The following is a 26,745-nucleotide window of genomic DNA, read 5'->3' on the forward strand; positions in this document are numbered from 1 at the left end:
ACAAAAAACCAAAAATAAATGTAAATTCAAATAATCAAAACTCAAATGTTTAGGACAAAGGAACTCATGAGATAGGATATATTCAGTACAATTCCTAAACATGATGTCATTAAAAAAAATTATGAAAACATGGGTGTTTGTATTATATTGTGCTAAGAGCAAAATGCAGGACATTATATGATCACATAACGACTTTTAAACTGCATAAAGACCAGACTGATGACAATATTTTAAAATAGAAACTGCATTTAGGCAGTGGTATGATAGGTACTTTAATTCATTTTTTACCATATTTCTCAAATTTTATGTATTAAGTATGTTTACTTTTATGTTTTTAATAGTGGCTCTAACATTTGATCTGATATAGAAGCGTTTCATAATGTTCCTTCTCAAATTTCACCCTTTGCAGATACCTATATGGACATGTTTGAGGTTACAAAAAATAATGCCAACACATTACAAAAGTTTATATAAAATTCCTTTTAAAAATATCTTTAAGGTTTACGAGATAAGGAAATACAATACCCATTTTCTATCATGCCGTAAGAGTAACTACATTATATCAATGATCTTTAAATAAAACAGTCATCCATTTTTCCAACCCTTGCCACTAGATGGTTGCTCCCCCAAAGGTCCACAGTTCTCACTGCAAGCTTTAAGATGGGGTCAAGAAAGTTCAAAAGATAGTTTTAAAATAGCAGTATTTCATTTTCTTTTCTATAATCAACAATTTCTAAGAAATAAGCGACAGTGTGGGGGAAAAATTCTTAAATTCTAATTACACTAGAAGTATAAACATAGAAAGAGAAGAGGTCTAAAGATAGACCCCTGAGACACTCCAACATTCTAAAAAAAGAGGAGTAGCCAGCAAAGATGACCAAGTAGGAAAACCAAGAATGAGTGGTACCCGTGAAGCCAAGTTAAGAAAGCATCTCCAGCAAGAGAAAGTAACTGATGACAACTATTGCCCATAGATCAAGTAGAATGAAGACAAAGAACTGATCACTGAATTCAGTAACATGGAAGTTACCAGCAACGGGAGCAGTTTTTGTTAGCTGAAGTCTGATAAAAGTAGATTTAAGAGACTGGAAAAAGAGAACAGAGATGGTGGGTATGGACAAGTTTGGAGTTTGATGCAAAAGGGAACAAAAGAAAGGGAGTAGTAATTGGTAGGGAAAATGGGGTCAAGAGAAGATTTTTGATTCTTTAAGACTAGAGGACTAGCAGCATATCTGACAAGTACACTGACAAGAATGATCCAGCACAAAACAAAAAGTTGATAATGTAATCGAGAGAGAAGAAACAGTGAAGTGATATGTATGCTTAAGTAATTAAAAGGGGACGATGAGAAAGAATTCAAAAGTTAGAAAAGGGGATAGTTAGTTAGAAAGGGGGACACTACATTTATGGTAATAGATGGAAAAGCAGAACAGTATTACATAAATACTTCAAATTTACTTCTTTTTAGCATATTTCTCAATGTGCAAACAGCTCAAGTAGGTGGATTTTTATAGTGGTCAGAGTCTTTGGAAGTTCCCTACTCATTCCTTCAATTACTTTTTTCCTTTTCTTTATAAAATAGGAAGAAGCAAGGCTATCAGCTGAGAGTGATATTAGAAATTTGAAGAGAAAGATATGAAATAGTTCTCTAGGGAGAGAGGGAACTTTCTTTGGTGCAAGAGATTCTGATGATCAAATGTAATCAATAAACTATGACGTAATATATATTGAATGTGGCTTTTAAAAGTCAGGTGGTTCTAACAGATAACCAACAAGAACCTACTTGTATAGCACAATATGTTGTAAAAACTAAATGGGAAAAGAATTTGAAAAAGAATAAATACATATATATGTATAACTGAATCACTTTGCTGTACATCTGAAACTAACACATTGTTAACCAACTATGCGCCACTATAAAGTAAAAATTAAAAAGTAAAATAAAATAAAATGTTATTATGCTTTTAAAGAAAAAAATAAATTTAAAAGTCAAGTGGTTCTTATTTACAACTCAGGCAAGCACAATATAAAATTTATCTTTGAGGTAGCAGGTAGGGTTCCTGAGAATAAGGAATATAATATCCGTTGTTCTCAAAAGATAAACTACAGAAAATAAAGGTCATCAAAATCTTGCTGGCTAGTATATGTCAAAGACAAAATATAAAAATATCACAGGAAATCAGGTTAAAAATAATATGCTGAGGGACTTCCCTGGTGGTCCAATGGTTAAGAATTTGCCTTCCAATGCAGGGGATGCAAGTTTGATCCCTGGTTAGGGAAACACTGGGTTAAGTCCCTGCAAGCCTCTAGTCACAACATTTTTGCCAACTGATCAATACATAATCTTTTTATACGTGTATTTGTATTTAAAGACATGTTACTTAATATACAGTTGATTCATTAACATAGAACACACAGTCAACAACACTATAAACTGATGCCTAGATGAAACTTATCTAACATGTATGTTCTCCATAAGGCACATCAAAACACTAGGAAGCACCTCAAAACTGCTTGGGAACATTTTGAACAGCAAAATCACAAACAATAAGCACAAAAAGATTTTAGTGAAAAATGTTTCACTAAACAGACCATGAAAAGGACACTTGTTTAGAATATGAGAGCTGAAACAAGAAAGCAGAGTTTCACCTTGTTTGACCTCAGATGGGAAAGTCCATGTCAGGTGACTCAAATTTTTTGCCACTCTGTGCACGCAAACACCCACAAATGATTGTGAAAGTACCACCAAAAGTACTGATTTTGCCTACTCTTAGTGAGTAGGCAAATCCCATAGTAAATGAAGTTGGACTTTGTATAAAGTAACAGCTGGAGAAAAGGGAGGAGGGGCACCACTTTTCCTCCTGTAAGTGGGGAGAAGAGGCTTCTTTTCTCCTGGCACTGTGAAAGTCCAGAGAGGTCCGAGCCTAAGGGTACCTAAAGGAAGAGACACCTAAAGGGATCTCCATTCCAGGATGAAGGAGAAGTATTCTAAGTATTATAATAATTGCTCTTCAAAAAAATTCAATAATAAGGTTATTGAGATAAAAGAGAACTACTCTGTGACTTCCCAAGTCCTAGAGAGTACAGTGTAACTTTTAGTCATTATACCTGGTTAATTTAGCAGCACTTCAGACTTAATTTCAGTGCTTTTTTTTTTTTTTTTTAAGTTTCTCACAAACTTTTTGAATAGTTTCTTATAAACATTGCTTCTCAAAAGACTTCTGATTACTCAAAACCATTTGAACTGCCTATTTCAGGTTGCCTAAAGGAGTTAAAGTGGGCATAGTACACATGTTAAAGTGAGCTCTGAAAGCTTATCTGAGTGAACTAGACTTGTAAGCCTCCAAAGAAGAGTCCCAGGCAAAGATCAACCTTGAAATCACAGTAGACACTGAGGAATACTGGTTACACTAATGTACACGGGGTGACTTCTGCAAATTGCCAAAGTCTCCAAAAGACTACGCAATACTAACATTTTCAGAAGCCACTAGGCTTGATCTACAAAGCCATTTAAGAAGCTTTAAGATACAGATAGTAGGAAAATCAACCAAATTGTACTCTGATCATCGAGAAGAATAGCTCAGAGCTTGGAATCATTTTCTGTAAGCAGGTTAGGATTTTCACTGAATCCTAAAAGAGCCTCCCTCACCACCAGGATTCCTCTTCTGGCCACACCACTTAATAACACTCCAGCTTCGTATTATGAACTCGTTATATGCCAATTAATAATTTAGTATTAATCACTATGTTCAAACTGATTAAAAGTAAGTATCTGGAATACATACTAAGTATCACTTAGTATTACTCTGCTACTCAAAATCCACCAAGAGCTTCCCACCTCACTTACAATAAAAGTCATTTTTTAAAAAATGGTTGTCTGTCAGGCCCATTATAATCTATGCATATGCCACCACTCTGAGCTCATATTCTACTCTTCTTTTTCACTCTGCTCCACTCTTTCTGTCCTTGTTCTTTCTGGAGGAGGAAAACACGCTACTATCGCAGAGCCTTTGCACTAGATACGCCTTCTAACGCTCTGCCTCATACATCTGCATGGTTCTTCCCATTATTTCCTTCAGGACTTTTCAAACATCCTCTAATAAATGCACTTTCCCTAATACGCTTATTTAAAATAATCACTCCCCTGCATCACATTATTCCCCTTTGCCCTGCTTTATCCTTCTCCATAGCACTGTGTAAACGCACTGCAATAGTGTCTGTCATATAGAGTGCCTATCTATCTATCCATTCATTTCTTCATTTATTATCTGTCTCTTCCCACTAGAATTTAAGCTCCATAAGGAAAGAGGCTTCCCTTTTTCACCAGTATCTTCAGCACCAACAAAAATGCTTGGCTCAGTAGGTCCTCAAAACATTTATTTAGTGAGTAAAAAATTATTAAATCTTTTTAAAGCCAGTCATGTGCTGAGCATTCTTTCCTCATCAAAGAAGAGCTACAAGCCAGGTCACAAAAAAGTACCAATTATTTTAAACACATTTTTTAAATTACAGTCTATACTTGTCACTTGTAGTATGCTTGAAACTGAGAGTATAAATCTAATAACTTTTATTTATAAATTATCTTCCTCCAAGTCATAGAAATATTTTCCCTTTATCAAATTTCTTGTGATTTTCAGCCCATGATACAAAAAAATGTGTGACTAAAAGGATTAATACTTCAAAAGCACAAGATTTGTTGAGTAATTCTGGTTTCACATCTCCCATACTGCAGCTAACTGGGAAATCATATACACAGCTTAAGGTGAAAATCTTTCGGAGGCTGCAAAATTAGCTGAACAGATCTTTGGTACTTTAGATTAATAAAATCAACACAAAATGAACAATACAGGGCGTATCATACACGTACTCATACAAGCAGCAAGTATTCATGAAGTGCTATGGTTCTGAACTGCATATCTGAAATCCACACACTTCATCAGTCACCTATATCTTTACTAGAAAGGATGCAAAATACTGTATCTCAGTCCACATGATAATACCTACTTTTTATGTTATTTAACTGAAAACACATCTTTCTGTTTCGCCCAAATTTAATTGCTCATTCCCATTCACCTCTCCTCCCTCTGCAATCTGGTGTCAACTACAATTGGCACTTGCCCTCTACCTCTACAAGGATGAAATCATGTGCTGCTACAGCTGCTGACTTTCAACACCCCCGGAAGGTGTTCAGGGTGGAGAGCTGAAATGAGGCACTCTGTGCTCTGCGAAAAACTGGCAGAACAGGTCTTTAGACAGTTAGATACTTTCAGAAGCCAACTTTATGAGCCCAATTCTTGTATCTCCTCATATCTAGAAAAACGCTAAAATCCTGCGTGGGGAGGACTGCTCCTCATGACTAGCAGTAACCTGCAGGAGACTAGCAGAAACCTTCTGTAAACAATATGTGCTTGATTGCATGTTTTTCCCTTTCACCAAAATCACACATATACTGAGCCTGCCCCCTGCCTCTATGGAGCAGTTTCTCAGAGCTGTCTGGGATGCTGTCTCCTGGGATGCAGTCCTCATTTTGCCCCAAATAAAACTGAACTCACAACTCTCACGTTGTGCATTTTTTTTTAAGTCGACACTGGGTTAACTCCACTGTAACTAAATTTTAAACTGGTTGCTAAATCCCACTGGATCTTTTACCATTTTTGTAGCTTTTGACATTACTGAACGAGCACTTCCTTCTTCTTTACAACTCTCATGTCCCTTAGTTTCCCCTGATATCACCCTTTTCTTAGCATTGTCCCCCAGGCAGCACTATTGCTCTCCACTGACAGCTCTTTCCTCCTCTGCAGTTTCTTTTTGCAACCCTGGGTTTTAACTATCACAGAGAAGCTAATGACAACCAATTCTATTCTCTCCGGCCAAACTCCTCCACTGGGCCTATTAGTTTTATCAAGATATCCCACAGGTGCCCCAAATTCATTATTTTGAAATCCAAAATCTCTGTAAACACACACACACACACACACACACACACACACACACACACACACACACACACACACACACACACACACACCCTACTTTCTTCTTAGGTCCTCCTCCTATTTTCTCTACCTTAGTGAATGGAAACATATTCTAGTCAGTTGCAGATTTAAGAAACCTGAATGGCTCTTCCTATTCTACTTCCCTCTACTATCCCCTCCCCTCAACAACTCAGTCCTAAAGCCATTTAAGTGGAGCCAAGCAAGTTAGGTATATGTGTGGCAGGTGGTGGCAGTCCGGCAGCGGGGGTCAGTCCAAGCAGAGTGAGGAGGGCCTCCTAGTATGTGGGGGATGGTGGAGGAAAGAGCCTGACTGTGAGAAAGGTGACGCGTGATCCACATAGTGGAGAAGCCCAGCAGGTCAAAGTCAGAGCAGGATGAGAAGTTCTCTTTGGGCGGGGGTATCAAACGTGAGCAGGGTAAGAAAGGCATCCATGTGGCAGGACGGTGTCACAGCCCACATGAAATATGGACGGTGTGGGGGCCACAGTGGTGCCCTGCTCAGATATCCCTTCAACAGAACCTGCTATGAGGAGCAGAGCTGCTTGACAGTCCCCAGCTACCTCAATCCAACGTAACATTCACACCTGGCCATGCTTCGTCTAGACGTCTCCCAGCAAACGACCGAGCATGGTGGGAATGCTCCAACAGCCAACTCTGGATGGGGCTCCCTGCACGTCAAATCTTGTCTTCGCACCTGTTTCTCTGGGGACCTGAACCGGCACAGAAGGTATTCACGTACTGGTGTCAAAAACACTTGGAACGAAATAAAAATGTTCTGGAAGACACTATAAAGTGGTTAACTTCATTAAACAAAGGTCATTTCACCCCAGAATAATTAAAGAACATCTCCTACTACATAAAGAAATCCAGTGGCTTAGCAGAGGAAAAGTTCTCAACAGGGTATTTGAGTTGAAAGGGGTCCTTTTAAGACAACAGAAGAACAGATTTTGTTGAATATTTTGAAGAAGAATGGCTGCAGATTTCACATTTACTCTTCAGTCTCTAAGGTTTCTGACTTCGAGGGACAAGATTCTTGGATTTAAAAGGAAAACGCGCTTTTAGAAAACATCATGTTACAAAAAAGAAATCTTGAAATGTTTCCACTGCTGCTCGGGCTCCAGTGAATAAGATATCAGCAAGTTCAAGTCTTACTGGAAACCACCTGGTGAAGCTGCAGAACAAACTGAACTGACTTTCCTTCCCTTTGAAAACCAGTGTATCAGTAAGCCGGTACTCCTTTTCTGAATCTTCTGATTGTGAGAAGTTGACTTGAGAAAAAAGGAAGAAGCTGCAGTCTAATACAATCAAGATGAGTTTTACTGATCTGCCCAGACAAGTTCTGGATTTCTGCGAAGAAAAGAATATCCTGCTATTCATAGGAAACAATGAACATTATGCTGCAGTTTTCAACTTCTCACACATTTGAACAATCTTTTACTTATTCAATGAACATTAAGAATAAGCTAAAAAATGGTCTCATTTCAGGTGAAAGAATAATTTGTATGTGCTTACTTATCTCATGTTTCACCATGAATGGTATTTCTAAAGCGAAAAACAAGCACACGAGATAAATACAATTTTTACATTAAAAAGGTAAGTTCACAGTAAAGAGGTAAATATAATTTTTAAGATTCAAAAACAACACTTTTATGCATCTATGAGCCTATAAAAGAAGTAATTTTCTACTTGCTTGGCCTACATTTGAGCCTGATCACGTCACTAAGGAAATGTTTTTTCAAAGTCTTGTATAAAAATGTGTCTAGGCAATATTTTTATTCATACTGCTTTTTTGGCTTACAGTTTTAGTTGCTCTACTATTCAACACTGTCAACAGATTTTCATGTTGTAAATAACATTAATTAAAATTAATTTACAACCTTTATTTAAATTAAATCTGCTGAGCCTACATTAAGAAAAATTAAGTCCCATTTTGGTTTAAGCTAGTTATGTGAAATTTATTACATTTCTTATGAGTTTGCAAAATTTATGAAACGATAAGAGATTAATTTCTTTTTTCTTTTTTTGGCTAAGCCACACAGCTTGTGGGATCTTAGTTCCTCAACCAGGAACTGAACCCAGGCCCTCGGCAGTGAAAGTGCAGAGTCCTAACCACTGGACCGCCAGGGAATTCCCTAAAGGAGATTAATTTCAAGGAAAGTAAGCTAAGCTTAATTAAGGGGGTTGTATTTTCCCCCAAGAAAAGCTGGCTAAAATGTTTAGTCTTAAATATTGGGGCGGGAAGGGGGACTGCTGTTGCACGTACCGTATCTCATTTGGATATCTCAGATAGTAAGAATTTCTGGCAAAGCCTATGTAGACAAGGTTAAGAAGGTAAAGTGGTAAAGTTAAAGAAAAAAACTGGAGTTTCCTCTGTCTGCTCTATTAACCTGTACTGGAGCTGACATTCTTTGTGGGAAGGGGGAACCACACAAAAAGAAGAGGCTAATAAATTTGCCAGTATAAACACGCCCACAGGGGAAAAAAAGCATTCTGTACTCAAAAGTGCACTGACAATTATCAATGAATCATTATATCTACAACTTCTGATCAAGCGAATGTACCATAAACTGTAGATATAATAATTTTTATGTAGGGGTTCTCAAGATCAGAAAATTATTTTCAGTGCTTCCCCAATGTAAGAAGACTGAGAAGGACTGAAAGTGAATATCAGTAAAGGGACAAACTGAAATTATGTTTCCCTAATAGGAAGCAGTGAGAGTAACACAGCATCCCTTCTATGATATTCCTGTCAGTGATGCCTAGCCTAAATCCACTAATGAGGAAACAGGAGACAAACCCAAATTAAGGGTGCCGGTTCAAAATGCCTGGCCTGTAATCTTCAAAAGTGTTAAGGGAAGGAAAATAAAAAATCAAGGGACTGTTCTGGATACATGATACTAAATGCAACCTATGATTTTGAATGGAATCTTGTCCTTATATGAGATATGATTTGTACAACTGGTGAAACTCAAATGGGGTCTGAGGAACAGGAAATCTAACACCAGTGCCAATGTCCTGATTTTAATGGTTATATTGTGATTATGCAGAAGAATGTCCTCGTTTATGAGAAATATATACTCAAGTGTTTGGGTGTGCATCATTTTGGCAACTTATCAAATGGTACAGGGGCAAAACAAGTTCTTAGTACTTGGAACTTTTCTGAAAGTTAAATAAGGGGGGAAAAGGAGAAATCTGGATATCATTCTGGTTCCTATCATCTGTTACGAACTACCCTTGCCTGTCCCCACACTTCTGTTACCCACTCATATCGTCGCTAAGTCCTTCTAAGTCCACCTACAATCAATTCCACCTTTCTGGTACTGCTTTATCAGCACATGCCATCTGCCTCTTGCCCACACTACTTGAATAACATCTCGAATAATCTCCCCATCTTTTGTCTCCCGCCCCCCTCAGCTACCCTCTATACTGCTGCCAGCACAGGAAATGTCAATAATTCAGTGGCAGTTTCTAAACTTTTCACATGCTGAACCCTTTGCTCAAATGAGAGCAAGATATTAAAAAGGTGAAGAGAGAGCTTGTGAGAGAAGGGGAGAAGAGAGACAGTGTGCACAGAGAGAACTAGCAACCCTCGAGTGACTTTGCAAAAGTTCTGAAAACTATCATTCTGTAGGAAAAATCTAAGCTCCTGAGCACAGTACATAAGATGTATCCAATCTGGCCTCACCTCTATCCATCTTCAATACACACTGCTTTGCCTTTATATTCAATAACTTTTCTCGTAGACTATGAACTAAAAAGCTTAGTGATTACAGATTTTTAAAACAAAAACTAAGTTGTTACCAGATATTTCTATTTCTTTGTGGTAGTTCAAGACTGAAGTCTACTGAAAAAAACCCTATGACTGAGCAAACAGAGCCTTCCTAGAAGTCTTTTAGGTAGAGTGGGGCTGTCATCATGGCTTGGAGCAAGGAGAGGTGTCGGGTTTGGATATGAAAGGTGAAATCTGGTTGAGAAAGGTAAAGAATCACAGAATTCAGTCATGTAGTAATTCAGCCATTCACCATTCAAATATTAAATGAGTCGAAAAAATGGATGAAAGACAAACACTTGACTAAAGAAGTTATAAAAGGGTTAATAAATGCATAAAAAGGTGCTCAATAACATCAGCCATCAAGGAAATGCAAGTTAAAACCACAATGCAAAACAACTTCTCATCCACAAGAATTACTACAACTAAAAGCGACCAAACACCACCAAATGCTGGTAAAGATAGGAAACAACTGAAACTCTCACACACGGCTACTGCAATTGTAGAATGGCACCATCACTGTAGAAAACCACGTGGCAGTTTCTTATAAAAACACACACTTACCCTGTGAGCTAGCATATACACTCCTAGGTACTTACCCAAGAGAAACGTCCACAAAAAAGGTTGGTACTAGAATGCTTATAGCGGCTTCATTCAGAACAGTCAAAGCTGAAAACAACTGAAATATTCATCAACAGAAGAATGGATAGATTGAATTGTATTCATACAATGGAACAGTACACAGAAGTAAAAAAGAACGCGCTTCTGACACATGCACCAACGTGGATGTCAAAACAATACGTTGAATGAAAGAAGTCAGACACAAAAAAGCAACACTATGTGATTCTAGTTATGTGATGTTCACAAATACACAGACCTAATCTACAGTGAGAGTAATGAGAACAGTAGCTGTCTAAGTGTGGAATGAATGGAATGGAGCAGAAGGGAAATTTGGGGGGTGATAGCAATATTCTGTATATTGACTGAGGAATCTGCTAGCAACTCATCTGTACATTACACTTCATATAAAGCACCTCAATTAAAAATGTGTAATTAACTGAAGACAATGCAAAAACTTCTCTGCCTTCCTTGACTCTCCCATTGTGAGACTGTTATATGCTGAAGAAGGCTTAGGTCTTCTTTGCTCTGGGCCCATAGCTGAAGAGCCAGCAATACATCGTTCACTGTGAAACATTCTGTAGCAAGCAGAGAGAATTTGGAATGAAGAATTCAACTGGGCCACATAAGCAACTGCAGTAGAAGAAACAACATCTGAAGCCACTACCTAAAGAACCAGTGATCACAGGACCAAAGAAAGCCAGAATCTGCTAAGTTTCAGGATTAACTCAGCATCTTCCATCTTCAAGGAAAGCCTCAACACCATCACAATGAGAAAGTACTGACTTGAACAGATCCTTGAACTCTGGCCTCTACTCTGCCTCACTATCATTGTACAAGGTTTCAAATTTCAGAAAAAGTACACCACTGTAACATAGGAAATATACTGTCTACAGAAAACCAGTGAGTCTGTTTTCTTTCTTTTTTTTTTTTTTTTAATTATTATTTATTTGGCTGCATTGGGTCTTAGTTGCAGCACAAAGGATCTTCCATGTGGCATGCGGGATCTTTTGATGCGGTACACGGGCTCAATAGTTGCCCTGCAGCATGTGGGATGTTAGTTCCCCGACCAGGGATCGAACCCGCATCCCCTGAATTGGAAGGTGGATTCTTAAGCACTGGACCACCAGGGAAGCCCCAGTGAGTCTGTTTTTCAAATAGGGTTCCTACCTTGGTAAGCATAATTTTAGCTTGGCAACTGTAGTAAACCATAAGTGGGAAAAAATGTCGTCTTGTTATTTGCTTTTTCGATTTAGGAATCCTATTCTCATTTGCTATTGCTTGATTCCCGCCACGTCTGGGTCCCTGGAAAGTTTCCGTCAGTATGTGTGCAATCAGAACTCAGGTAACTCCTGCCTGGATTTCTTTTCTTGCTCTCTGAGGCAAAACACAATGATCTCATTTAAAGGAACATGCCAGAGAATCAGCATTCACAGGTAGGCTCTCAGAAACAATCACTCCACCTTCCTCTTCAAATTCTTGGCAGGAAGGTTTGAGTGGACATACTGGGGGAAGACAGTGCCTTACTGCACTGCACACAATGTGCCTCCAGAAAATGTACATGTAAACTGAAAAAGAGACAAGATTTAAACTCTAACATGTGTCAGGCACTGGGGACACAATGCTGACCAAAGACATGAACCCTGCTTCCAAAAGCTAGAACACAATGGCTATACAGATACTAGTTTTAAAATTATGAGACAAACATCTACCCTAGTTAGACCTCTGTAAGATATATGGACAAAAAACTTCTAAAAATTATATAATTATAGTAGAAACCAAGTAAAATAAACTTCATTCTAGCCCGGTTCCTTCAGTGCCCACCAATGTCTACAGTGACTGAAAAAGAGGAAAAAAACAAAACAAAAAAAACCATTACCACCACTAAGGAAATAACAAAACATGTAAAATACTAATTCTCATACCAGGAAACAATTACAATCCACTCAAAACTATTCCTTCTTTTTAGTAAAGACTAAGAGCTATTATTTTTTAAATAGTAAGAAATATTTTCTTACAAAGACCTTTCCTATTTATGTAGAAATAAAGCAACACTGTCATAATGATTAAATCAGTAAACTAGATCCCTTATGCAATGATATGTCATTTTTCAGACAAGAAATTTTTAAAATTTTTCAGGTTATAGAACAGTATTTCTGGACAAACCTAACAAGGCAGTAGTTGTACAACACTCTCAAACTTCCAAACACCCTCAATTTTAGCACAAACAATGCTGTGTTGTACACTCAATCTAAAACTAAGAGGAAGCATTGTGGGTTGGTCACAACTTGAATTCCTTATCACAATGAGGACAGCCTAAGGATTTTACCACTAAACTCAGTCATTCAAATAACTGGGAAGACAATACCAGTGGTCAATGCTCTCCAAAACTACTGATTTTCAGATTTGTTTGAAGGAATATTTCTTAGAACTTCCAAGTTTCTGGATGGGATTCCTTCATTCTGAAGTTATTCCTCTCCTCTAGACAAAAGTAGAGGGTTAAGTCAAAAGAATAATAAAAATAACTAACTGAAAGCCATAACACATGCCTTTGTTTTTCTACTGCAGCAATTCGATTACTCCAGATATAGAAACCAAAATATTAGTAGGGAATCTTACAGGCTAAGAAGGCTGTTTTTATTTTCAAATCAGTACAGATGCTTCCACTATTTTCATGTAATTAGCAAACATTTACAGAGTATTCACTAGGGACCAACACGGTGCTAGGTACAGCACATTCATTTAATCTACAGCCCTGAGGTCATTATTCCCATTTTACAAAACGGAAAACAGCCTCAGATTAAGGTCACTTGCCCAAAGATTTACAGTTAGTTAAGATTTAGTAACATGTTTGAAACTCAGGTATGTCTGAGCCCAGGTTTATGCTCATTCCACTAGACCAACCTGTCTCCAACGTGGCATAATAAAAATCTTGAAGCACCAAGAAAAACAAAGGTGACAGTAACATGACACCACTACAACTATTTCTTTCGTATAAAAGCCCCTTCTTAAGATAGGGCCCACTCTCCTTTCTCAGACCCTTAAACATCACCTTTCTTCCAATCGGGGACAGGGATAGTGGGTTGGGGGGTCCATTTGGTCAAAGCCAAATTGATAGTGCATAAAATTGAGGTCATAAAACCCAGTGGTTAAGAGCCCATGTTCAGTAGCAGACAATGCAAATTCTAATTCTACCACTACCTAGCTATGTAAACTTGGGTATACTGCTCAACGCCTTTAAATCTCAGTTACGTCACCTGCAAAGGGGGACTGAAAATGGTACCTCTATCTCACAGGATTATTGTGAGGCTTAGAGAGATAATACATGTAAAACGTTTAAAGATGTGTCTGACCCATAGTGAGTACTTAATATGTTATTCTTATTAGCTATTAAGCAACCTTCTGTTATCAACTTAAAGAATACTTTAAAACAGGTTACCTCATCATGAGTTAAGTATGACACAGAAAAAAGGAGATCAGCAGTCATTAGAGATATCTAATTCAAACCTTACCTCAATTTGGATACGACTTACAAGGTTAGAGTAACTATCTTCCAAACCCAAACACACCAAATGTTCATGGGGGTGGGAACGCAAACTCGTAAAGCCACTATGGAAAACAGTGTAGATCTTCCTCAAAAAATTAAAAATAGAAGCACCATATGATCCGGCAACCCCACTTCTCGGTATGTGTCCAAAGGAAACTGAAAAGATATCTGTACTCCCATGATCACTGCAGTATTAGTCACCATAGCTAAGATATGGAATCAACCTAAGTGTCCACTAATAGATGAATGGGTTAAAAACAGAATTTTAAAAAAGAAAAAAGAAGAAAAAAAAGCCAAACTGACCACAGAAACAGAGAAGAAGGGTGGCTGCTGGGGGCTGGGTAAATAGGGCAAGGTTGGTAAGAAGGAAGACGCTTTCAGCTTTAAGACTGATAATGTCTGAGGATTTACTGTAAAGCAGGGTGACCACAGTTGATAACATTGTATTACAGAACTGAAATCTGCTAAGGGAGTAGAACTTAAATGTTCTCACAAAAAAAGAGAGAGAGAGAAATATGTGAGGTGAGGTAATGGATGTGTTAATTAACTAGATAGGGGAATTCTTTCACAATGGATATTTATATACAATCACCATGGGGACGTCCCTGGTGGTGCAGTGATTAAGAATCCGCTTGCCAAGGCAGAGGACATGGGTTCGAGCCCTGGTCTGGGAGGGTCCCACATGCTGCAGAGCAACTAAGCCTGGGCACCACAACTACTGACCCTGCTCTCTAGAGCCTGTGAGCCACAACTGCTGAGCCGGTGTGCCACAGCTACCGAAGCCTGCACACCTAGAAGCCCGTGCACCACAACGAGGAGTAGCTCCCGCCTGTTGCCTGTTTGACACAACTAGAGAAAGCCCATGTGCAGCAATGAAGACCCAATGCAGCCAATAAATAAATAAACAAAATTAAAAACATAAAATAAAATAAAATCACCACGATGTACACTTTAAATATTTATTTAAATGTAATTTAAATAAAAATAACAATTTTAGATGTCAACTATACCTCAATAAAGCTACATTTAATTTTATAAAAAGAACATTCTGATACCCCAGAAGCCCATCTAGTGACTCTTAGAAACTAGTTTTCCTCACCCACAAGGGTAACTACCATCTTGACTTTTAACACGATTGATTAATTTTGCCTGTTTCTGAAATCTATATAAATAAAACAATACAGTTATACTATTCTATAACTTGTGTCTGTTTGGGGGTTTGTTTCTGTCTGGTTTCTTGCTCAGCATTTTATCTTTAAAATCTGCCTAAACTGTTATCTATAACGAGTTCGTTCATTTTCATTCTCATTGCTGTACAGTTTCTATTGTGTAAAAATACCAAAGGTAAACTACCATTTATACCCTCTACCGCTGATGGGCATTTGTATAGCACAATCAAGTCTGATAAATGCTATTTAAGTTATTTGGAAAAATCTGTACTCCTGATATGTTTGGAAAATTTTTATTTCTCTAATCAGGTTTTTTTTTAAAAATTACAGTTGTTTAATTACCATTGACAATTTATAGGGTTTTGGCTTTCAAGTATGGTCCTAATAGCTAAACTACTGTATGCAGGAATAAGATACCATTACTACCTTTCCTAAATGAACTAAAACACTAAGGAATCACATAGCAAATAAGGGAAAGCATTTCTTTATAAAATTATTTCGGTCAGTAAATGAAAAAGAAATGAGAGAATCAGAACACTAACATTTTGCAGCCTCCCATAAATTAATGGATGGAGACACTGAATATCAACAGCTGCTAACATCATAAAAGGAAGGACACCAGACACCAGGTGACTCCTAATGAGATAACTCACCATGCTGTGACAGAGGGGCCAAACCAAGCCTAATAAAGCCTCCGGATCCAGCTGCCAGTTTGAGTGAGGAAATACAAAGGATGGATAAATGTGTTGAACTGTACCACGTGTATGCAATTAGTCAAATCCAGACTATGAAAAACAGATCAAACAGATAAATCTTAAGAAGGGTACAGAAAATAAACCTGCAGATTAAAATAGACAACAGAAACATCAACTTTTTTTTTTTAATGGTCAAGATTGAAAAACAGCATCTAGGGAGACATACTTGAATGAGAGAATCATAAACAAAAGGAAGTGACCTCTGCAAAAGTAACTTAGAGGAAAGGAGTTACTTAAAGGAAGGGAAGGGGCTACGATTGAGTCAGGGCTCATGGAGGCACTTCTGGGATAAATGGCAAACTTCTAAGTAATGAGCTGTGTGGTAGTTTTAAGAATGTATTATCTGTCAATATAAAAAAAAAATCTGATTTAAAAAATGGGCAGATCTGAATAGACATTTTTCCGAAGAAGATGTGCAGATGGCTAACAGTCACATAAAAAGATGCTCAACACTGGTAATCATCAGAAATGCAAATCAAAACCACAACTGTCAGATGTGAGACATCACCTCACATCTGTCAGAATGGCCATCATCAAAAGTCTACAAACAATAAAACGTTGGCAAGGACATAGAGAAAAAGGAACCCTAGTACACTGTTGGTGGGAATTTAAACTGGTGCAGCCACTATGGAAAATATTATGAAGGTTCCTCAAAAAAACTAAAAGTAGAACAACCATATGACCCAGAAATTCTACTCCTGCGTATATATCAAAAGAAAAGCAAAAACACTAATTCACACAGATACATGCACCCCAATGTTCATAGCAGCATTATTTACAACTGCCAAGATATGGAAGCAACCTAAGTGTCTACAAACAGATGAATGGATAAAGAAGATGTGTGTATATATATACACAATGGAATATTACTCAGCCATAAAAAAGAATAAAATTCTGCCATTTGCAACATCATGGATGGGCCTAGAGGGTATTATGCTTAGTGAAATAAGACAGAGAAAGACAAATACTGTATGTTATCACTTATATGTAGAATCTAAAAAATAAAACAAATGAATGAATACAACAAAACAGAAACAGACTCACAGATACAGAGAACAAACTAGTGGTTACCAGTGGGAGAGAAAAGGGGAGAGAGGCAAGATAGGGACAGGAGATTAAAACATACAAACTACTATGTATAAAATAAATAAGCAACAATGATACACTGTATAGCATGGGGAAATATAGCCATTACTTTATATTAACTTTAAATGGAGTATAATATATAAAAATATTGAATCACTATGTTGTAGGCCTGACACTAATAGAATATTGTAAATCAAATACACTTCAATAAAAAAAGAATGTATCATCTTAATACACTAAAGCATACATTTGTTTTACACAGCTTTTTGTATCTATAATTTATTTTACAATAAAAAGAATGGCTTGGAAACAAGAAGATTATAGATAAGATCTGCTAATTTAATAAGATTCATCAGCAAGGGGCCAGTGTCATCTGAATTATTTTCAACAATCATTTTCATTCCAAACTGTCACAGTATCACCTCAAAATAAAAGGAGATACAGAATTTGACAAAGTATCTTAAAATGCCTGATGCTTAAACCTTAATGATTCTAAGAGAAACTATTCAGTACAATATACACTCATTGTTCCTATAGCAGTATAACAGCTGCCAAATTTGGCAACTTTAACAAATTTAGGAATGTAACACATAGCTTGAAGCCAGTTAATTTACTCCTAGATACCTCTTCATTCCACACGATTCCACAAGCAGTATTCAAAACAGTGATTCACTTGCATAGCTGGGTAACAAGCCACAGATTGATCATGTTTTTCCAGAATTCAAAAACTCCTGATTACATTAAAACATAATCATATAGACACTCTTTTGAGGTGTATGTGCTACTTCTTTTTCCTACCATTCTAAACAAAGTTTAATTAATCAAGAAATTAAAATGAATTACCAAGTATGTGATAGGAAATGAAGCAGATACATGACACATAAAAGACAACAATCTTTCCCTAAGATAGCTTGAAATCTAGTTGGAGATACAAGTAAGTATTACTTTGTATTATCAAACAATTACTTGGTTTTATGTTATGCTCTGGTTATGTAATAGAAGTTCCAAGGAGGAAGAAATCTTATGTGACCAGAAATACAGCACAGCTCTGCACATGAAAGACACTCAATAAATACTAAAGGAGGGAACAAATGAACAAAAAGAATTTGTGAAGTTGTGCATATATAGAGAATGAAGTAGGGTCCTCAACAACTAGCAACATAAAATTTGCTCCTCGCCAAAAAAAGAGCCCTAAAATCTGAATAAACACCTGAAATATCTCATAGATTTAAAAGGCACATTTTTTTCGTATCTCAGCGTCTCTGAAATTGATGGTATGCCATAGTTTAAATAGCAGCATTTTTTCTTTTCTAATAGTTAAAATAATTGTGTACCTCGTTTCTTAGATTTGATCAAATATATCAATTGATTCTAAACAGAAATAAGTTATTGTATGTAACATGATTTCAGTCAACCACTTACTACATGCAAATTTGATATGTAATTTTAATTTTTTATTATAAGTAACAGTTCAAAAATTTAATGAAAGCCAGACACCTTGCAACGTCAAATCCTATGAGTTCTGATTCTTAAAATTTCAAAACATAAAAGAACATAACAGCAACCACTACAAACTCATACAACACACTTTCCATAAAATCTACAGCACGCATATTCTCTAACATTACTGCAAATGGTACTGTGAGGTAAATAACTGCAGATTATAGAAATCTCAGTTACAGAAATATTGAAGATGTTCCTTCTTTTTTATACTAAAAGGTAGCAAGCTTGGGAAAAGAAAATCTTTGTTGCTGTACTTTTATCTATAAATAGAATAAATAACCATATTAAAGAACAGAAATTTTACTGAAAAACAAATAGAAAAACAAATAGAAAGGGGTTAACTTCATATTAACCAAATCAACTTCATATTCACTTCTCCAAAGGAAAACTCATATGATCAACATAATGCAACAGTATGAAACAAGCAACCTGGTATATTTTATTTCGACTGAGGGAAGATGCCATGTTTTTTTAAAAAAGTAAACAATGAATTTGCCAATGCCTGACTATTATCATGTAGCTAGGGAAACAGTTTACAGTCTATTGGAAAAGTGCAAACAAGCATGAATAAAACTGCTGACACAACCTTAAGTACAGCATCCTTCACTTGAAAGCAGCACTAGTCTAATTAGAACAGGAACTTACATAAAGAGCTTCCCTACCAATCTTCTACCATTATCAGCATCAATATCTGAATAGAAAAGAATAAGAACTAGTGAGACAATAATCAATGAAGGGAAGAATAAACCTTAAATCAGTAGGAGAATCTTCATGTATGTATGCACCCACAAGTACATATATGTGTACGTACAGGAATTATGATACGATAGGAATGAAGACAGAAATTACAGCAGTCAGTGAATCTGACTTTTGCTACATACAGGAGTAACCCCCAGCAAGTCACTTTAATCTTTGCAGTCTCAAATTTCATGATTAGAAAAGGAAGTAACATTTGTTATCTGCTTTATGCCAGTCACTGTGCTAGATGTTTTATTCTTCAAAAGAATCCTACCAGATAATTAGTATTATCCTCACATAACCAAAACTCAGTCACCTAAATTTGATCTGACAAATCAGCCTAACTCCAAAGCCCCTTTCCTTTACTGCATGGTAATACATAAATATAAACATGAATGTACATAAATACAGTTCAACACATGATTGATGACAAAGCAATGGGACAACTAGAGACTACTGTCTATTTTTCTACAAAACACATTTCTGTAGTGAGAGTTAGTTCACTCATTCATCATTAAGGGATGAGGTCAGTATAATGTGAAAGTCACACTGGTCAGGAAAGAATTTTCTCCAGCATAGTAATGTTTTAAAGCCACCAGGGACAAGCTTTCGCACAGAGAGAGCCTTAGCAATATATGATGACCTTAAGGGGAAAAAAAAAACCCTGAAAATTCTGTGTAAGAGGCCAAGCAAAGGCTGGTTAATGGTCAAGAACTGCTGGGATTTCCACAGTGTTAAACTATCTGGCTAACCTGTGAGTACAGATAAATAAGCCATGAAAATATTTTCCCCATGTTTCCTTTTTCTTAAGAAAGAGGGGGTTAGGGTTGGGAGGACTACTAAAAAAGGCTACATCCTGGATCAGAATTTTTAATTTTGACAATTTATCTTAAACAGAATTGAATGCCCTCACGGACCTACAATTCAAAGGAGAAGACTAACTGATATTGGATGAAAACATTTAGCTATGTTACTATTTTTATTAGAACTGTTACCAGTAAGGCAACTTGTTTTGACTGGTCAAATTTGAAGGTCAAATCTAAGACCTAGTAGAAAATTTGAAAAATCTAGGCATGTAAAGAAGACATATTTTAAATTATCTATAATCTCATCATCCAGAGATAATCACTTTATAAATCTGTTGTATTTGCTTCCAGTCTCCCTCACTACAATAGTAACAAACATGTATTTTCAAAACTGATGTCATGATAGGTTAAACTCCATGAAAATGCTATATAAGACCACTAGACCCACAAAAATGGCAATTTCATCGGTTCAACCTAACATCATATGCACTATACGTGTATGGACGTATAAAATTTCATATGCATACGAATCACCTGAGTGGACTGTTTAAAAATGAAAATCCCTGGAGCCCATCCCAGTGATTCTGTCAGTGGGTTCTGATGTGTATTTGTGCTTTTAACTACCATCCTGACTGACACAGATGTGCTGAACCACATTTTGAGAAACATTACTACAAACATAGTACAAATGCTTTAAATGAATTTAAACAATGAATGAATCACTGCAACAATGAAAAGTATATTCCAAATAGCTGAGTAAGAGGAGAATACATCACTTTCTTCTTATTCAAGACACAAAAATTAAGTAATCATATGTCTTCAGACAAAAATTTGGCTTCATCTCTGCAGTCACTGCTTAATTGAAGTGCAAATACTTTAAAAGTATATTAAAATACAGTATTTTACCATAATTAAAAAACATATATATACACGTGTGTGCCTGTGTGTGTTTTTAACTTTGGCTCTGCTATTTCCTAGCTGTGTGACTTAATATAAGGTAAGTCATATAACCTCTCAGAACCTCAGTTTCCTCACCTTTAAAAATGACAATAAGAATACCTATCTTATAAATGACATAATTAACACAGAAGTGCTTAGGATAGCATCTGGTCCAAGTTAAGGGTTCAGCACCTAATTCAATCAACTCACAAACCACTTTGCCCAGGCAACAAAGAGAACTGTGTTCAGCTTATCTGATAGGCCATATATGGAAAAAGCAATAGCAATATAAAGGCTACCTTTAAAAAAAATGATGACTAAAAAATATGATAGGTATGGAAACAAACTCTTTAACAACATTATCTTTGTTAGAGAGCACTGGAAAAAATGGCAGCTCCAGAATTCAATCCCAAATTTGTTCTTTTATTTATTATCTAGAATAATTATCCTACTTAGAGAATATTGGATATCAAAAAGTATTCTTAGCAAAAACATGTATCTCTCTGCCTTCCCCCCACAAAACATAAAAAATGAAAGGAGTATTTCAATATCACCTCAATGCTGATTCTTTAAGAAATTTCATCCTTCTTTCTAACTTCAACTTGCCTCCAGGTTAAGTATTATACTTCACACTGCTATGAGTGAATTGATTTCTTTCTAACGGACATTTTAGAGGCATGCGTAAGGAACATTAAAAACGTGCATATATAAATTGATCAAGGTCACAAGCACAATGTATCTGTGGCAGAGTCTGATTAAATCCAGGTCTTTTAATGCTTGATCTAGAGCTCTTAAGAAAAGGCAGTTCCACTAGGGCTAGAACGTCACAAAATGTACTGCCTATTTATTTAAGAGCTTGATATAGAGCTCTTAAGAAAAGGCAGTTCCACTCGGGCTAGAAGTTCACAAAGTGTCGAATTACAGATCACAGTATCTCGTATCTTTTATAACCAATCTTTTTAAAAAGCAGTCAACACTTCTGATATTCACTTCCTTTCCTCCTATTTGATCACCCCAATGCAAAAAAAGCTTTAATGTACACCAATCCAGTGAATCTCCTTGGTAATTTATTGGTAATCCACCATTTGACATTTCAATGTATATGAAATTTCAACACATCCTTGACCAAATCTCATATGATATTAACATCCTTATGTTCATGTTATCAGTGTCCACAGAGGATTTTGGGGTTTTCATTTTTGGGGTTTTTTGTTGTTGTTGTTGGGGGGGGAATAATAAACTTGTTACCAATTGAATAATAAAAGATTACAAACACCAGTGTTTAAATTACATTACAGTCTTCCATAATTAAAGTTTTAAGTATCTGAATTAGGATAAAGCACAGAATGATACTGGAAATACTTGCATCTTTCAAGAAACACAAAGACCTCAAACACTAAGGACAAGTATTTAAGTACATCACAAAGAAACGCTGTGTTTCACATGGAGGTTTGACTATCATATACAATTGCAATTTTATGCTCAATTTCTTCTATAGCAAATCATTAACATTAATTACTGTAAATGTTTTAGATGTGGTTGAAAGAAATAGCACCTCTATCGTGGCCAGAACATAAATATGATTTAAGAATGTAAATTAGGGAAGGACAGAGAATTCAGTATTTTTATGTATCAGGTTGTGTACAAAACACTTCATGTATTAGAGAGGTAGAGGAGCTAATGAGGAATGTAGGGGAGATAATTTTCTTTCCTAATGCAAAGCCCTAAGTAAAACTTTAAAGTGGGCAAAATTTGGGCACCTGAGTCTGATGGTCCTTTACACAACACTAGTTCTATTCTAAGATTTAGTCTTATATGTCTATATTTATAATCAATGATTGTTTAAAATGCATAAAAGATGAAAACAAAGAGTATTAAAATATAATCACTGAAATATCATAATCTTGGATATTAGGTTTTTAAATTGCTATATCCTTAAACACTACTTTAAAATAGCTACTATGTTTTCACCAACATTCCTTAGAATCTGTCCAACTCAGAGTTCCTAAATGGTGTTATATCTACGAGACCGCTAAGAAAGCAAAAGACCAAAAAAGGATACAAAACAACTCTGATACAACTTATTAGTACAAGAATTTACCATAATCCCATTATCATAATTATAGCTAGAGTTTAAAAACTAATGAAATTTACAAACGTGAGGAATATTCTGTTTCATTTAGATGACACAGGGCAGTTAACATAAACTGCTATACTTTAGAGATGGGCTCTCATGATCAATACCAAAGTATGCTCATGCTAAGCTAGGAGCCGGGAGCAGAGATTATATTTCATTATATTCAAGGCTACCTAGTACCAATGAACTCTTTCTGAATTGACGGATGAAATAACACATAATCTCTAAAATTTCACGGGGGCACTCAAATTAACTGTAAAATTACTGCGGTTACCCAAAACTCAAAGCAAAGAAAGCAAAAAAGAAAAAATACATGCTGCTGCTTTAAGTGGCCAGCAGTCTCACAGCAACTCTGGGCTGCAATCACAACATCCATTAGAGTGCTCCACAGCTCAGAGCAAGCAAGCAAGTGGTTGTCAGTGCAGCTAGTAAATCACCTGATCCTATTACAAAATCAATTACTGCAGTGCATTTCCACTGCTACACAATCTGATGATGACAAAATGATATTGGATAGCTACTGCAAGGTCAAGAAAACTGCTAAGAACATCTTTAATTGATCTTTTATTTTTAATCATTTGCTCCTAGTTATAATGCATCCATTTTAATTGTATATTTTTATTTGAAATAAATCTAGGTAGTTACCTTTGGTTGCCTGGGACATTCGATGGACAATCTCTGCAACTGGTCTGATGTATGGCTACCAGAGAACAGGTCGGAGCAGCAGGTCGAACGGCTCAACCTCTTCATTAAAGAAGAAATAACGCTGCAGCCACAGCCACACATTGACTTGCTCATTAGAAGAGAATTTAACTTAAAAAATCAGAACTGGTAATGTCCCATGTATACTCAAAATTGGCTAACTGCCTCATTCTGCAGCTCTCTGGCTAAAAGAAACACTGTTAAAAATGAATAAAACAACAGCTTCCCTACAGAAGATAACAGCCACAGACTCATTGCCAAGAAAAACTCGGTATTAAAAGCAAAAGTCTCCGGGCTACTCTCTAGAAAGAAGGTAAGGTGCTTTAATATTTCAAACTGTTTTATATTAAAGCCCAAGTACTTAATAAAGGAGCAAACTCAAGATAATATACTCCAAAATTATACTGACCACTCTTTCTGTCCTCCATCAGTTTAGATCTGTTTGCCTACTCCTCTGGCTCAGCCTATCCAACCTGTTCCCTCTGTAAATGCACACTGTCTCAACAACCAACAGGAATGAGCCCCACCCATCCCTGTCCCCATACACTCTGTTCAAGAACAGCTCAATATCTGGAAAACAACTGCTGCTGCATTGCTTTGAGAAATAACAGGGAGCAAATTACTGGATGGATTCCTTAACTTACCAATCAGAACTGCTTGACCCTTTATGACTCTACGATTCAAGAAGCCTGCCAAAGTCTCACAGTAAGAATAATCAACTGATTTTACTTCTATATTATAGATTAATTTACAGGATTGCTTTCAATCTTGTTATTCAATCTAAAATACAAAAACACAGGCATAACTATCTTTTTAAACAAAATTTGGACAGTAGCTAGTAAGAATCTGAGTATTGCTGGAAGGGGGCAGGACGGTGGTTGATAGGCAAAGTAAAAAATTCTTTCTGGATACTGTACTTAAATTTGAGAAATATGGAAGAATAAAATTCTATAGCAAAAACAGTGGTGTTGATAATGATGGAATAACTTAAGAAAGAGAATCCAGGGAGGCCCCTGCTATCATAAACGTTAGAAGCGTTAAAATGATAAGCAAAGGGCGTGTGACTATAGAGAGGTATTGACAGTAAGTGAAAAGCCGCCAAAAATCTGGTTGTTTTGATACTTAATCTTCTCCTACCTCGTTATCTGCATCTCATTAAAAAGATTCAAAAAACACAAACCACCCTGAAACATAAACAACAGTATTAAGTATGTTAGGCATACTCTAGTATCTTTTGCCAATAATGTATAAAGATACATATATATACACCATGTAATTATAATCCACATTATAATTTCCAGGACAAGAGAGGGTCACATTAATACAAATACTTTATATTCTTCCCAAATAATCAGACTTAACAACTGTAACTTAATGAACATTCATAGATCCGTGACTATCAGTCTTTGTTAACAGCACCCTTTTTGAGGAAGGCAGTCTAAAGACTAAAAAGAAATACCTTGTATTAAAATGTGTATTTTCAAAACGTCCAGTTTTTCCTGGCATTGAAAGGTTCTTTATTTGTGTATGCCTCGTGCTCAATTTCTTCTTTGGTTTAAATCTAAAAAGAGCCAGTATTGCCTCTTCCTTCACCTTGCATTGCCCTTTTGATATTCATGTTAAACTTAAATCAATTTCCAGAATATCTAAAAACAGGCATGCACTCCACACTGCATTTTTAAAAAAACCTTTTGCAGATAAAGGCTATGGAAATAAACAAGCAAAATAATGCAGTAACCTTTTTACTCGCCTGCTGGAGGTACTGTCTGCTGCATAGAATTTTAAGTCCTCATTGCAGATGCAACTGAGCTGGTGTTACCAAGAACTCTGCTTTTCCTGTGCTGCTGCTACACAGCTAGCTATTCACCGAAAGAGCACATTACGTGGAAAATGTGAAGTACTATAAGTTTAAGTTTCTTACATGATTTAACAAAAGAACTTCTAAAATCTAGCCACAGCTCTGCTCTATCACATTTTCAGAGGCATGTCAGGCACGCTGGGAAAAAAGGTCTTACTGCTGCTCATGCACTCCTCCTAGCAAATGTGAGAGGTTGGGAAGCTTAGAGAGGTAATGAAAAAATTAATATATCATCCTAACGTAAGAACAATGTACTGAGCATTAAAACCTCGTGCAATTTATATCATCAACAAATATATAGCATTTCCATAATAATGAGTTTTTTATTAGCTTTATAATTAACACAGCCTTTAAATAAATCACTAACATTACAGACAAGCATCAATAAAAATCCCCACCACATGCTGTTAATGAAAGTATGTTATTTTACTAGCTACTCAGCATCAACGTCGTTTCTAAACAAAACCATGAAATAAAAGATGCAAAAGTATAGATTATTACTTGTGAAATAACTTGGTGTGTAGTGCCTCATTTCCCTCATCTCCCATCAATACCCTCTGGATCTTACACTAGTTACAACTAAAACAGAATGTAAACAATAAGTGCTATTTTCATTATTTATTATTTTTCCTTCCATGTCAGCTAATTTAACGTAGTATTGATTCTTAGGTTGTATACAGACGGAGGCAGAAGGCAAACCAACAAAGAGAAAGCTTTAAAAACTATCAGAAAAAAACCATAATATATTTAGGGGAAAAAAAAGAACAGTTAATAGTTATCTTTGTCTGGCTATAGTTATACTTACCAAGAGATGGAAACTACATTAATATTTGCTCACTAACAACATTAAGCGTCATGATTATTTTTTAATAAATTAACTGCATTTTAAAGTTGTGCCTTCCTCGTAATTGCAATCTTTTACTATTGAATTAATTTCTACTTCTCTAAGAAATAAGGTGACCACTCTCTTACATGGTAGTCTAAAATATGTGAAATCTACAAACACAGCCCTGCAGGTCAGGGCATCCTTCCTCAATGCCTAAATGTATTGATATATATATAAGTAAGCATAAGCGAACTTCAATAGTTCCCCTAAAGTAAAGCACATGGAATAGAAACACT

The 26,745-nt window shown here is 36.2% G+C and overlaps 1 protein-coding gene across 2 annotated transcripts in view; it reads right to left on the bottom strand.

Moving 5' to 3' along the window:
* The window catches only part of FBXW7 (F-box and WD repeat domain containing 7), a 204,140-nt gene that overhangs the window by 92,391 nt on the left and 85,004 nt on the right, over positions 1 to 26,745 (bottom strand). The gene's annotated exons all lie outside the window — the stretch shown is intronic.

Source organism: Hippopotamus amphibius, chromosome 3 (assembly GCF_030028045.1).
Source record: "Hippopotamus amphibius kiboko isolate mHipAmp2 chromosome 3, mHipAmp2.hap2, whole genome shotgun sequence".
Classification (NCBI taxonomy): Eukaryota; Metazoa; Chordata; class Mammalia; order Artiodactyla; family Hippopotamidae; genus Hippopotamus; species Hippopotamus amphibius.